The 14,086-nt window shown below is 48.0% G+C and overlaps 1 protein-coding gene across 2 annotated transcripts in view; it reads right to left on the bottom strand.

Annotated features, from left to right (window-relative positions):
- The window catches only part of LOC124784850 (tight junction protein ZO-1), a 484,431-nt gene that overhangs the window by 391,521 nt on the left and 78,824 nt on the right, over positions 1-14,086 (bottom strand). The gene's annotated exons all lie outside the window — the stretch shown is intronic.

The raw sequence follows: 14,086 nt of genomic DNA on the forward strand, positions 1-14,086 counted from the left end.
AAACATTTAACAGGGCGCAGAACTTTAAAACTTTAACCACATTCGTCCGAGTGTTGCCTAAAAGAGACGGCAGGTCCGCTGGCAAGTCAGCTGCGACCCGCTGGTCAGAAAATAAAACGCAATCCATTAAAACGTGGCGCACAGTGACCTGGACGCCGCAAGCACCACACATTGGAGGGTCCTCTCGCCGGAGCAGGAAGCCATGCGTGACAGGGCTGTGGCCTATTCGAAGCCGAGTGAGGAGAACCTCGTCCCGTCGATGGGGCTGAAAGGAAGTACACCACACACGCTTTGTGGGCTTGACTATACGGAGCTTATTGTCAGTCACTTCCAGCCACTCATCCTCCCACCGACGCATGACTCGTGAGCTCAACAGCGAGGTGAGTGCGTGCAGGGGGATAGCACACTGAGATACTTGTGGGGCGAGACACGCCTCCTTGGCTGCGAGATCTGCCCTTTCATTCCCAGCAGTGCCGACATGCCCCGGAACCCAGCAGAAAGCCACCACCTTCCCCAATCGCTGTAGTTGGAGGAGAGCATCCTGGATGGTCTGGACTATTTTATCTGCTGGATACAAACGTTGCAAAGAGTGAAGGGTTCTGAGTGAATCGGAACAGACAAGAAATTTAGGAGAGGAAGAATGTCTCATCTGCTCCAGTGCCCGCAAGATAGCAGACAATTCTGCATCAAAGACAGTAAAAGTCTGAGGCTGTCGGACCTTGAGGACACGATCTGGAAAAACAACAGAGCAACCAACGGTATCCCCTTGTTTCGACCCATCCGTAAAAACAGCTACATAGTCGTGGTGCTCAGATAAAATGGCAGAATGCAGTGGTGGCGTATGCCGACGATGTCTCTGCTGTGACATCGGGCAACTCGAAAGAGCTCATCGGGTGACGAATGGCGTACCGGTCCTCTTCCGAAGGCATCTAAACAGCAGACTAACCGTAGCCGCACAGAAAATCACATACGTACTCCTTGACGGTCACCTTTCATTACGTAGAAATCCTACAGCCAAATTGGGCAGCAGCACCGTCACCAGACAAACAGTCACGCGATATCTCGGAGTCCGACTCGACGTAAAACGTAACTTTGCACAACACATTCAGACAATCGGACACAAAGCAAACAACATTATGCACTAAACTGCCTCGACAGCAAATTACAAGTATGCAGTGACAACCTATCGTGATGCCATTTTCGTGTCAGACACTGGCTACGCAGCAAGTGTCTACGCGCAACGACCTGGGTGCACACGGAGCGGGAAAATCCTGCCACGTGCACAGAAGGGTGTGTGCTCCTCAGACCCACCGGGGCATTCGGCACTACGCCAAACATTGTTTCACTCGTTGTCCTCGGAATCTAACCGGTACGAATTACGGTAATATGTCGTGCAGCGTCACACTAGTTGCGTAAAGGGGGTTTGGCGAAAGCCCACCAAATATTATACGAAAGGTTAATCGTCTAGACCTAACTCCTCAACTGCCAAGTGGCAGAACAACCGGGACGACGAAACAGGAAGAGGGAGCCTAGCGACTATTCCCGTGCATACAACGCACGGCGCTCGGCGGTTCGAACCCCAGTCGGGGCACGGTGTGTTATCTGACTGGATACGGCCCACATCCAGTTTACCTGTACAGGCTTTACACTAAAGACAATGACATCAGTCACTGGCGGCTGACGGCAATAATGGAATTAGGGAACCAATAAGGGCTAACCAACCAACCAAGAACTTATAAGAAATAATGAATGGTGAACAATAGTAGACAATGTTGTTAAAACCACTTCCTGACACGAAGAAGACAAATTTAGCAGGTACGGCTATTACAGAACCCCCATCCCCCATCCATCACAGCATCGCCACAGGAGTGTCAACACGAATAACGAAGTGTGAGCGAGTGCATCTAGTGTTATGGCAGATGTCAATGCGGGTGTTGCGTCACAGAATGCACGAGTACAGCAACGATCGTAGTCCGTAAGTTTTCCTAAGGCTCTTCCCAAAGACAAAAAAAAAATTATAAAAACTAATGGTAACGTAATTCGATGCCTTTCCAGACCTTATACACATTTATATATAAATGCACTAGTGTACGTATATATACACAATAAGTTCACGAATATATATATATATATATATATATATATATATATATAAAGCACTTCAGGCCACGAGTGGCCTACCGGGACCATCCGACCGCCGTGTCATCATCGGTGGAGGATGCGGATAAGAGGGGCGTGGGGTCAGCACACCGCTCTCCCAGTCGTAAGATGGTATTCTTGACCGAAGCCGCTACTATTCGGTCGAGTAGCTCCTCAGTTGGCATTACGAGGCTGAGTGCACCCCGAAAAATGGCAACAGCGCATGGCGGCCTGGATGGTCACCCATCCAAGTGCCGACCAGGCCCGACAGCACCTAACTTTGGTGATCACACGGGAACCTGTGTATCCACTGCGGCAAGGCATATATATACACTCGTTTTTATACTTTTATACTTTTTTTTAGCGAAGAATTCTTCGCCTTAATTGAGTTATTATTGTCACAAATATTATCATTATTATTATTATTAACATTTATTTTATTGTTGCTGTTATCGTCTTCTCATCTGACGTAGCTCTCCATGCTAGCCTGTTCTGATCGAGTCTGTACATTGCTGTATAACTTTTCCGAGCACTTGAACCTGCTCACTTTTGGCCAACCTTAGTTTCCGCTTACAACGTCTACCCCACTCCACCACCAAACCGACTATTCGTTGATGCCTCAGGATGTGTCCTGTCAACTGATCACTTCTTTTCTCACCGATTCGATTCAGTACTTAACTCATACACCCAACAAATCTTTAGCATTCTTATATGCCGCCACATTTCAAAAGCCTATATTCTGTTCGTGTCTGAACTGCTGATCGTCCACGATTAACTTGCAAACAAGGCTGCATTCGCGAGAAATACTTTCAGAAAGACTCCGTGACATTTACATTTGTGCAGCACGTTAAAGTATTCCTTTTTTTCTGTTTGGGTATTCCTTTTCTTCTGTTTGCAAATGTAGTGTCTACAGAAATAATGCAGGAACTGATATCTATAAATGTCAAAAAACGCAAAATAATGGCCCTCAAACGGAAATTTCCGGTACTTTCGGACATAGCAATAGGTGAACAAGCAATGGAACAGTTGTCACACTTTCAGCTCTTAGGCTTTGCTATAACGACGTCATTAATAAACGACAAATGTTTTGCGGCACAATACGTAGATCACATAAAACAAGAACACAGTCGTTTGAAGCGAAATTTTTGTGGAAAGTATTACAACAGGGAGCCAATACAACAGAAGAACTTAATGTACACAGTGATTCAGTTGCCCCTACGGATGACGTTCTATGCAGCCCGCAATGTTCCAGTTGGCCTTCATAAACCACGCGCGAGATTTTCATATGCAGTCGCTCGCTACGTGCTACGGAAAAAATGAGCAAGACCTTTTGGACGAAATTTAATGCAGTTAAATTTTGTACTGTGATACGTTGTCGCTAGGGGTCGTAGTTTCCGAGTTATTCGAGAAAAACTTACAGAGATGACCTTCAAACGCATCGCCGCTTCCACGCACAATCACTATCGGTCCGGATTTCTATTGTGATGTTCCATGGCGCTCCCCTCTACCATACTACAAGTATTTGCGACTTAACGAATTATTTCCCACGTTCGATCTGTTTTGGTCTTCACTGACTGGCATTATTACGTCACCGGCTTTCTCGAGCACGTACAAATTGTGATCGACGTTTGTGAATTTTAACACCATAAAATAAACAATTACATCGTTGTATTCGTCAGACTTTCTGACTAGGAAACTATTGTGTTTGTAAGCGTTAAATTTGGATGAAATTGTCAATGTAATTAGTTTACAAAAGTAGCTTATCGTCCTTTGTCCTCTTGAGCACGTTTGCATTACTAATGTTAACGAAGTAGCCGACTATGCTGGTGACGTAATAACCGAATCAATGGACACCGATAAAGTCCGAACATCGGGAATAGTTCGGGCAGTTGGTAATCTCTGTACAGTGGTAGCAGGGAGTGCCAAGAGCAACGTACTAGCAAACCTGACTGGTCAGGAACGGGTGTGGTGTGGAGGTGCTTTTGAAGATCAGTTTTGCAAATTTTTCTGGAATAGCTCGAAAAACGTGGCCTCCGGCGGAAAACGTATCCTAGTGCACAATGTAGCTATATTAAATATCCTTGATAAAGGCCCTGCTCACTTTTTAAATAAGACTAAAAATTCGTCCTTAGCGAGCCAGAGAAAATGAAAATCTTGCTCGTGGTTTATGAAGGGCAGCTACAACATTGTAATATTGTGGGTTGCTTAAAAAGACACGGCAGGGGCAGCTGAATCACCTTGTATACTGCACCAATATAAAAAAAAAGAGCAAGGATGAATAAAAACAGGTACGACGTAATGTCGAAAGAGAGCACAGTTTAAAAGGTAATCAGTAATGTCATTGACCTAGCTTCTACCAGAGATATTCCAGCGTGGATTACGGTGGTGCGGACTTGGGACATGAGGTGACTGTTGCAACGGACGCCGAGACGGCAAACTGAATGTGTGGAGGCGGCTGCAAGCTGTCCAGGCTGACACGGGCGTCCCAGGTGCCTCGAGAAGGGACCCCAGTTGTTCGGGGCGCGGCCAAGTCAGCATTCGCGAATGCTTTGCACGTTTCGTGTCTCGGGGTAACAGCCGCACTTAAGAATGACACTCCTGTGGTGTCCGTAAATTCGGTCAGTAACATGCCGTCCTGACAAACCTTCTTGCTTGAAATGAGCCCTCGATGTGGCCTTCGCCGCTACGCTGACGTACTGAAGAGCGTGTTTGTTGTCCCGCTCAGAACTACAGTCGCAGCTCGCCCTTCCTAACTACACTGAGATCCGTACTACACAGGTGGCTGCATGGAGCGATTTCCCTTGGTGAAAAGAACACTGAGAAAAAGCTTTCCGGTAAAACAAAAATATATAAATAAAAAAATTAAAAGACAGGTAAATATGTATGTAAGACGAGAGCCAGTTGGGCACTTTGTGTGGGAGAAATGAATGTTCCTCACTCTTCTCAGAGGGGCTACTTTCGGAATTGAAAGAATGAAACCTGTCCGTGACGCCGAGCGTGTATCTTTTAACGTTTGGCAGTGGCAGAAAAAAACCAGAACACCTTGAACGACTAGAGATAGGACGTTTATATTCACAGGACACGTGCATTAGTATGTCCTGCTTTTCAGCCACCTCGGTTCAGCACGTGTCCCGGTGTCTAGTAGGCACAGGGTCCGCCATGGCCCCTGATAACTTGTTCCACGAGTGACGGCATCGACCCGTGTCAGGAGCGCATGGTGTCCTGTGTTTTAACCATCCGTGCTGCACTCATCTATTCCGAAGTTCATCTGTGGTGACTGGCACTGGACCACAACACTCGACCCGTCGTTTCAGGAGACGCCACACATTTTCGATTGGCAATTGGTGGCGATCTGGTGGGCCAGAGCAAAAGGGTGACATCCTGTGACACCAAGAGGGCGCGTGTTCGTGCAGAAACACGTTGCCGTGCACTGACTTGCCGAAAAATGGTGTCTGGGATGTTGTGCGGAAAGGGAACAGGTGCGGGACGCAGGACCTCATTCGCGTAGGTCGCACTGGTCACAGTGCCCTGAATATGCACCAACTGCGACGTGTGGTTCGGCCCAATAACAGCCACACCATAAGGCCTCGAGTTGGTACTGTACGTCTGATGCGAATCCAGTCATTGTGATGCCGCTCCCCCTGTCTGGAGCGAATCAAAATCGGCCGTCATTTTCAATCAAACAGAACCTGTATGCGTCCGAAAACACTGTTTGATGCCATTCCTGTCGCGAGTGACGTCGTTCCATACACCATTGCCGTCTAACATGTTTCTACACATTCGTCAAAGGTAGATGGAGAGGTGGACGCCGCGCACGTGACCCATGCCGCAATAAACAGCGACGGACTGTCACCCCTGGTAGCGTACGGTGAGTTACGCTGTTCCACTGCTGCGCCAGAGACGAGGAGAACGCAGATCTGTCCTGCATCGCCATTCGGATGACGTGTCGCTCTTCTCTGGGGGTGCAGCCGGCCTCTGCGGCCGAGCAGTTCTAGGCGCTTCAGTGTGGAACCGCGCTGCTGCTACGGTCGCAGGTTCGAATCCTGCCTCGGGCATGGCTGTGTGTGATGTCCTTAGGTTAGTTAGGTTGAAGTAGCTCTAAGTTCTAGGGGACTGATGACCTAAGATGTTAAGTCCCATAGTGCTCAGAGCCATATGAACCATTTTTTGGGTGGTGCAGAGTGACCCATCCCGTCCTGTTCTACGGCCTTCCGTGAACCATTCTGCAGACACCCGTTGCACTCCGTCCCACATTTCCCGGGTGGATTCATCACGTTCTGTCATGCCAATAATGCGCCTCATTTGAGAGTACTTTTTGCGTATACGTCTCTGAGGCACCCTGCACGTCTGCTCAAGTCACTCTGATCCAATACCTTCTGTTTACAGAAACAGTGAGAGTCGCAGGCACATTTTACCGGTAAGTGGTGTTGAGCCGCGATATTGATGTTCACCTCGAACCCGTAGGCCGACACGATTCAAATGCTAATCATTTCTACAGAACACTTGCTGTGAATATGAACGTCCTATCTCTACTCGTTCCAGACGAAGCAGACGGCTGTGATGTTTCTCACACACTATTAATTGTAGGCGGCAGAAATTTTAGCCACAGTTTGTAAATATTTCTCGTGAGAATTAAGTTTGCACTTGTTCAGAATTGTCTGCCTCAGCAGCCGAACAACTCGACCACTTGCGCCCAGCTGCCGGCTGTCCCGCAGAATCGGGTACAGGGAAGGCGCACACTTGGGCGGCCGTCGCTGCTCCAGCTCGCCAACCGCACTACGCGTGCGGAGAGCGGGCGGGTATTAGGCAACGGCGATTGCTGCCTCGGCCTACCGCAGAACGAGGCGATATTTCCCTGACGGACACTGCACGCAACTGACTTTCGTAATGCACTGGTTTACGTGCCACCGCACAACGGCCGTCGCAGCACGTATAACTGGGCAACGGGGATGGAGCCGGAGAGGAAACGAACCCTCGCTCTGCTTCTTTATCGGTCGCAGTCCACAAAGGGGCTGTATAAATCCTGACGTCTCTCCGAGGGTGTGAAATAACAGCCTTCGAGACAAGTAGAACAGTCGAGCAGCAGAAGTCTGTCCGGAAGTTTTACAGAGGAAGGGGACCAGACAGGGGGCCGTAGCAGCGCAGCGCTCGCCTAGCCTCGCCCCCACCACCTCGGCTCCACGGCCGTACACCGTCTGGTTAAAATTACTTGTCGGTTGACTCTACACGGATTGAAGCTGCTTTCCTCAAACACAGCGCTCAACGTCAATGCCGAACTACTCATCGTTGCCAAACTGCCACAAACAAATGCTCACTTCGCTTCCACTTCCTCGTGCGGCTTCCTCGATGTGTTCGGATGGCGAATACTGTGGACCTTCCTTCTAGACTAAAGTGACAGAGGTCACGGGAGAGCGATATGCACGCACACAGATGGCGGCAGTATCGCGTGCACAGTATATAAAAGGGCTGCGCAGTTTCGGAGCTGCCTGTACTCAGGTGGTTCGTGTGAAAAGGTATCCAAAATGATTATGGCCACGCGACGGAAAGAAACAGACTTCGAACGCGGAATGATAGTAGGAGATGGACGCACGGGACAATCTACACTCCTGGAAATTGAAATAAGAACACCGTGAATTCATTGTCCCAGGAAGGGGAAACTTTATTGACACATTCCTGGGGTCAGATACATCACATGATCACACTGACAGAATCACAGGCACATAGACACAGGCAACAGAGCATGCACAATGTCGGCACTAGTACAGTGTATATCCACCTTTCACAGCAATGCAGGCTGCTATTCTCCCATGGAGACGATCGTAGAGATGCTGGATGTAGTCCTGTGGAACGGCTTGCCATGCCATTTCCACCTGGCGCCTCAGTTGGACCAGCGTTCGTGCTGGATGTGCAGACCGCGTGAGACGACGCTTCATCCAGTCCCAAACATGCTCAATGGGGGACAGATCCGGAGATCTTGCTGGCCAGGGTAGTTGACTTACACCTTCTAGAGCACGTTGGGTGGCACGGGATACATGCGGACGTGCATTGTCCTGTTGGAACAGCAAGTTCCCTTGCCGGTCTAGGAATGGTAGAACGATGGGTTCGATGACGGTTTGGATGTACCGTGCACTATTCAGTGTCCCCTCGACGATCACCAGTGGTGTACGGCCAGTGTGGGAGATCGCTCCCCACACCATGATGCCGGGTGTTGGCCCTGTGTGCCTCGGTCGTATGCAGTCCTGATTGTGGCGCTCACCTGCACGGCGCCAAACACGCATACGACCATCATTGGCACCAAGGCAGAAGCGACTCTCATCGCTGAAGGCGACACGTCTCCATTCGTCCCTCCATTCACGCCTGTCGCGACACCACTGGAGGCGGGCTGCACGATGTTGGGGTGTGAGCGGAAGACGGCCTAACGGTGTGCGGAACCGTAGCCCAGCTTCATGGAGACGGTTGCGAATGGTCCTCGCCGATACCCCAGGAGCAACAGTGTCCCTAATTTGCTGGGAAGTGGCGGTGCGGTCCCCTACGGCACTGCGTAGGATCCTACGGTCTTGGCGTGCATCCGTGCGTCGCTGCGGTCCGGTCCCAGGTCGACGGGCACATGCACCTTCCACCGACCACTGGCGACAACATCGATGTACTGTGGAGACCTCACGCCCCACGTGTTGAGCAATTCGGCGGTACATCCACCCGGCCTCCCGCATGCCCACTATACGCCCTCGCTCAAAGTCCGTCAACTGCACATACGGTTCACGTCCACGCTGTCGCGGCATGCTACCAGTGTTAAAGACTGCGATGGAGCTCCGTATGCCACGGCAAACTGGCTGACACTGACGGCGGCGGTGCACAAATGCTGCGCAGCTAGCGCCATTCGACGGCCAACACCGCGGTTCCTGGTGTGTCAGCTGTGCCGTGCGTGTGATCATTGCTTGTACAGCCCTCTCGCAGTGTCCGGAGCAAGTATGGTGGGTCTGACACACGGGTGTCAATGTGTTCTTTTTTCCATTTCCAGGAGTGTATTTCGGATATCGTTAGCGAATTCAATATTCCGCGATCCACAGAGTCAAGAGTGTGCCCGGATTACCAGATTTTAGACATTAGCTCTCGCCGCAGACAACGGACTGCCATCATTTAACGACCGAGAACAGCGGTGTTTACATAGAGCTGTCAGTGACAACAGACAAGCGACACTGCGTGACGTAAACCATAGCAATCAATGTTCGACGTTCGACGAACGTATCCGTTACAACAGTGGCGAAATTTGGCATCACACACATCCATGCCTGAGGCAGGATTCGAACCTGCGACCGTAGCGGTCCCGCGGTTCCAGACTGTAGCGCCTAGAACCGCTCGGCCACTCTGGCCGGCTGCGGCGGTCAGACGAGTCGCGACTTCAATTGGTAAGAGCTGACGGTAGGGTTCGAACGTGGCGCAGACGCAACGGTGCCGTGAACCCAAGTTGTCAACAAGGCAAAGTGGAAGCTGGTGCTGGCTCCATAATGGTGCGTGCTTTGTTTCCGTGGACTGGGTCCTGTGGTTCACATGAAGCGATCGTTGACTGCAAACGGTTACTCTCATCTACTTGCAGATCATTTGCAGCCATTCGTGGACTTGACGTTCTAATAGAAAGATGTCGTGTCACCGGGCGCTATTGTTCGCGATTGGTTTCAAGGACATTTTGGACAATTCCAACAATTGATTTGACCCCGATGTGAATCACATCGACCATTTATGGAACATAACCGAGATGTCAGCTGGAACACAAAAATCCTGCACTGGCGACACTTCCACAATTATGGACGGCTATACACGTAGCACGGTTCAGTATTTCTGCAGGGGTCTCCCAAACACTTGTTGGATCCGTACCCCGTCGAGCTGCTGTACAAAGCCGGGGTAAAGGAGGTCCGACACGATATGTAGAGGTATGCCCTCACTTGTGTCACCTCAGTGTATTCCGAGTTTCATCAGACACGGTAATCACACTACCATGAACAACAACAACAACAAGTTCACTGAGGCTTTTTGCGGATGATGCTGTGGTACATCGAGAGGTTGTTAACAATGGAAAATTGTACTGAAATGCAGGAGGATCTGCAGCGAATTGACGCATGATGCAGGGAATGGCAATTGAATCTCAATGTAGACAAGTGTAATGTGCTGCGAATACATAGAAAGAAAGAGCCCGTATCATTTAGCTACAATATAGCAGGTCAGCAACTGGAAACAGTCAATTCCATAAATTATCTGGGAGTACGCATTAGGAGTGATTTAAGATGAAATGATCATATAAAATTAATCGTCGGTAAAGCAGATGCCAGACAGATTCATTGAAAGAATCGTAAGGAAATACAATCCGAAAACAAAGGAAGTAGGTTACACTACACTTGTTCGCCCACTGCTTGAATATTGCTCACCAGTGTGGGATCCGTACCAGATACGGTCGATAGAAGAGATAGAGAAGATCCAACGGAGAGCAGCGCGCTTCGTTACAGGATCATTTAGTAATCGCGAAAGCGTTACGGAGATGATAGATAAACTCCAGTGGAAGACTCTGCAGGAGAGACGCTCAGTAGCTCGGTACGGGCTTTTGTTGAAGTTTCGAGAACATACCTTCACCGAGGAGTCAAGCAGTGTATTGCTCCCTCCTACGTATATCTCGCGAAGAGACCATGAGGATAGGATCAGAAAGATTGGAGCCCACACAGAAGCATACCGACAATCCTTCTTTCCACGAACAATACGAGACTGGAACAGAAGGGAGAACCGATAGAGGTACTCAAGGTACCCTCCGCCACACACCGTCAGGTGGCTTGCGGAGTATGGATGTAGATGTAGAGGAAGCACACGCACACACAGACGCACGCACACACACACACAACGCTGGTAAGGAAATACGCAGGTTTCATACGCAGCCCTAGCCGAAAGCGATAATTTACAGTTCGGTTTTAGCGCACAAACTGAAAATTTTCTGTCTTGAGTTTGGCCGTAGAGGTTAACTTTAATCGCCGTGAACAAAGTGGACGTGATAATTACTTCTCCCGCAGGTTGATGCCCGTCGTTTTATCGGATACATTGCACACCACATCACGGTATTGTCGTTAGGATAGCGCACGAGTTTAAATTTAGGACCAGGAAACATACCGTCTGGTCAGTTGAAACCAGCCGTCGACAAGGCACTTCGCGTTCCCGTCACACGTCACGGTAGCGGCTGCCAACGACGCCCCGTATTCCACGTACGCAAGTAACAGCACCTGTGACGTGACCCGCCGGGTTTGTGTGTCGCCTGCAACCGAGGGTCAGCCGGCGTTCGACCTGCCAGCAGTGAACTGCAAGCGACAAGTAACGTCAACAAGCGTACTCGTATGATGGACCTAATTTAAGCTGGAAAAATGATGATTTTAAACTGTTATTGACTGATTGGAGGAAGGTGCCATGTAGGTGAAAATTGTTTTACTAATGGTTTTTGGGAAAATTTGCTGAATCTAATCGACAGGCAGCTCCGAGTCGCGGCGGGTGCAGTGGCCGTATACGCCGCGCAGACACGACAGGACAATCAAGTCACTTAGTCGGTCCTTCATCTGCATTCACTGCAGACTAATGATTTTATGTTTGTGTCAAGATAAGCCTATTGCAGTTGTTACTAACGTTCGTTCACAGACTGTTAGAAAATTACGATGAATCGCGGTGCTCTTTATGTTATTGAAAGAGTACATAACTTCGCGCTGATGCAGTAATCAGTCGCTTCCTTTACAAAATAAACTAAAGTCTAAGAGTTGTGCGTGTGAGTTGCGTTTGCGTTACTGTAACTGTGTGCCTATTGTTGACGAAGGCCTTAAGGGGAGGTTTACTACCTTTCGGTTCAAAAAATTGTTTTTTTTTTTAAATTGCATTTTTGTATCCATAAAAGTGTTTAGAAGCCACCCATGAAATGGTTTTTCCGAATACGGAACGGAAATGTTTGTTATTCGCGGTTGAACTAAAAAATGCACCTGTCTGAAATCGGCCTTTTTCACGCACCAGTTTTTTTTTTCTTTCGGAGGACAAGTTATTGTACCGGTGCTTGGGAGGAAACACACAATAATCCAAATGAAAGTTTGAACGCGTGTGTTTGGAAGTTAGCCCCCAAGCATTTGCATTCTGGTGCGAAGACTGTGGAGATTGTGGAGCAGCTTCAACAAAGAGTATGCAGCAATTCTGAAGACCATGACAACGATGGACGTCAGCCTGGGACTCTATTCGATGCAGTTCGCCAAGCATTCGGACGACCACCGGGTCCAAGCGGCCGAAAACCGCTTGTCACCGGCCGTGCGAGCGGCTCTGGAGCAGCGCAGGATGGCCCAGATCGAGCAGAAGGCCCTCTATGAGGAAGAGGAAGGACTAGTTTATGGACCCGGAGTAGCAGATTGAACGTGTAAGTTGCATAATATTTCATTTACATGTAGTCAAAACTTCACCTCGCGCGGTATGGTAACTTCAAATCTACGGAACCGATTGGCATGATTCTTTGTTTCCGACGAAGTTAACTAAATTGTTGAACCACTTTTTTCCGATCCATCAACTATAAATATTTATACTTGGCCGACGAAGTCGAAAAATCGATGAAAAGACCCTATTTTTTAAATGGCCGACATTTTGTTTTCTATGGTCCAAATAAGCGCAGTACAACTCCTAAAGAGTCTTATATACTTCGCTAGCGTCAACTCAATTTTGATTTCAGACGAGCCGGCTGACCTGTGACATACCGCGCGTAGAGGTCTACATCGACATTTTGTTTAGCTCCGACGGTACTTCCACCTTTGCTCTTGGACATTTCTGGTCGAAAAAATTCCAGTTTGTGGAGGAAATATCAACAAACATTATGACCAAATTTGACATTGATACCTATAACACAACCACAGAAAAAAATTATCAAAGAACATGCTTTTTTCGGGCCAAACATAGTAAATCTCCCCTTAACAGCCGAAACTTCAATTGTGAGAGTCTTTTTGTTGTGCCTATCTGCGAGTCAGCATCTCCGCTATATGGTGAGTAGCAACTTTCCTTTTCAAAATACTTTTGCGGGGTCTACAATTTCTTTTAAAACTGATACACTTTTTTATTCCTTGTTTTATCATTTAATGTTTTTTCGAGCTTAGCGGAGACTGGAGCGTAGCAACATCACCACTAGCAGTCAGATACGTATTCTAGGGCCATAGTTATCTACCCTCCCGTAGATATAATGCAAGTCGTTATTTAACGTTGCTATTACAAATCTCGAAAGGTACTGGATAGATTTATTTCAAACTTTATACTCTAATGAACATTCCCATGGACATATGCTATGTATTTTTAATATATACAGTATATAAATATATATGTAATACAACAAGGATAAACGTTGTTACCAAATATCTCGAAAAGTTCTTGACCAATTTACTTCAAATTTTTACACTCTACTCTAATCAAGAGATGGGCTATATATTTTTAATAGATATAATATATGAATAAATATGTAACATACAAATGTTAGCAAAAATCTCGAATAGTTCTTCAGGGAATTTCTTCAAAATTTTACACTATACTCTAATAAACGTTCAGACGTATGTAGGCTGGATATTTTTTTAAAAAACGACAATGTATAGATTCTCTGTTCAAACTGACTAGAAAACAGAAAAAGCTGTGCTGTGCTGTGAAAATACGCAGTTTCGATTGCCTTTCCACAGACAGTTTCGGCTACTATAGAAAGGCATGTAAACCATTTGACAAAGTACTTCCTCCCACGTACAGAGTGTTCCAGAGCTGTTACAACATACTTCGAGGGACTGCAGAGGGTATCTCGAGGAACAAATCGAGGATAGGAAACTATATCCAACGACTCTGCAGAGCGTCGGCGTTACGGGAGCCCGCACCTGCCACTAGACCACGCCTCAGGCAGCAAACGTGACTTTGGACACTGACGAAC

The sequence above is a fragment of the Schistocerca piceifrons genome, chromosome 1, assembly GCF_021461385.2.
Source record: "Schistocerca piceifrons isolate TAMUIC-IGC-003096 chromosome 1, iqSchPice1.1, whole genome shotgun sequence".
In the NCBI taxonomy this organism is placed as follows: Eukaryota; Metazoa; Arthropoda; class Insecta; order Orthoptera; family Acrididae; genus Schistocerca; species Schistocerca piceifrons.